The sequence below is a fragment of the Lactuca virosa genome, chromosome 3, assembly GCF_052849685.1.
Source record: "Lactuca virosa cultivar CGN04683 chromosome 3, Lactuca_virosa_CGN04683_v6, whole genome shotgun sequence".
Lineage (NCBI taxonomy): Eukaryota > Viridiplantae > Streptophyta > Magnoliopsida > Asterales > Asteraceae > Lactuca > Lactuca virosa.
Window position 1 is genome coordinate 248,885,234 of NC_136428.1, and position 1,458 is coordinate 248,886,691.

The window sequence follows — 1,458 nt, forward strand, 5'->3', positions numbered from 1 at the left end:
GAAGTGATTCAAATGAGCGCGGGTTGAATCTAATACTCAGAACTTATGAGCACTCATGAGTGTTGTAGCACCACTTTGTCCACCAACTTGGACCTCTACAAACCAACCCATGACAGTCTTGATTCATATCTACTTCCAACATATGACCGACTGTGGATGGTTTGAATGACTTAATCATTCAGGAAGAGCGACTTAGTTATTCTGGAAGTCAAAACATGCAAAGTGAAACACAAGAATAAATGAATCAAATATGGTATCAAACCCTATGAATATAAATAAACACTTTTATTTATCACCATACTGATTACTCATTATTCATTGTTTCGGTTTTATCAACTTTATACTTGAATTAAAAACACTAGTTGTCCCATGCTCTAAGCATGCACACTATGTTTTTCTTAAACAATAGCTTTGCCATACACCAATTATGCACTCTATGTTTGTCTATGATCCTTACTTTGTGAAATAAACCAATTGAACATAATTTCAATGATTCTAATTTCACACTCCCAAATCCTTATCGAAAAATGTGAGAATTTCAAATTCCTATCATTTATCGAAATCTGTTTAGATTTTAAACTTATATGCACTGACCCTCCTGTAATGAATATGTACAAAGTCACAAAGACTTGTCAACAGTCATTATAAGGTATTCCAATGGAGATCAACTCCATGGAAACTAAGTCTCATATTCAAAGTACATTGCTTTGGACATGCTTCTTGCATTAAGTTTTCTAATCTTACACAGATAACTTCCACCTATGGAGACAACTCCATATTCTCATTTTGACTATCACTTCTGAATAAGAGATGCCTCTTTTCAGAATATGTCAATATGGTCCTTCCAAAATTAGCACTATACTTCCAACTGTCCCTGAGCAACCAATCTTTGGTAAACCTCAGATTGTCCTCGACAATTGCTTAATCATTTTAGTCATATCCAATTCTAGACCTTTTCCCTTCTTAATGCCTCTGGGCATTTGGAAAAATTTAGAAATGACAAATATTATAGCACATGCAATCGATCCTGTACCCAAAGCAAATGGTACACGATTCATGATGTCTCACATAAAGACATGATTCTAGACCAGTCTTTTGCTACAATATTTTTATTTGCCATGTTTTCAAAATTTGACTATGAAGAGGGATGCCGTAATCATAATCGAATTTTGAGAACGCAATATATAGAATTTCCTTAAGTTGAACCAATCCAACATGAAATTCATATATATATTCTTGACTAAAGATGATTAAGGTCTCAATTTAAGCCTTTAGAACTGAAATGAAATATATCCTCTCCCTTAATTATAGCAAAACAACTTTTTCAATCCCTGCAGCCTCACGAATTGAAACTTTTGTTTTCTATAATTAACACTGCTAACTTGCAACACTAACAATAATTATCATGCTCCCACTAACATGATGATTATTAGCATAACACTTATGCTCCCACTAGCT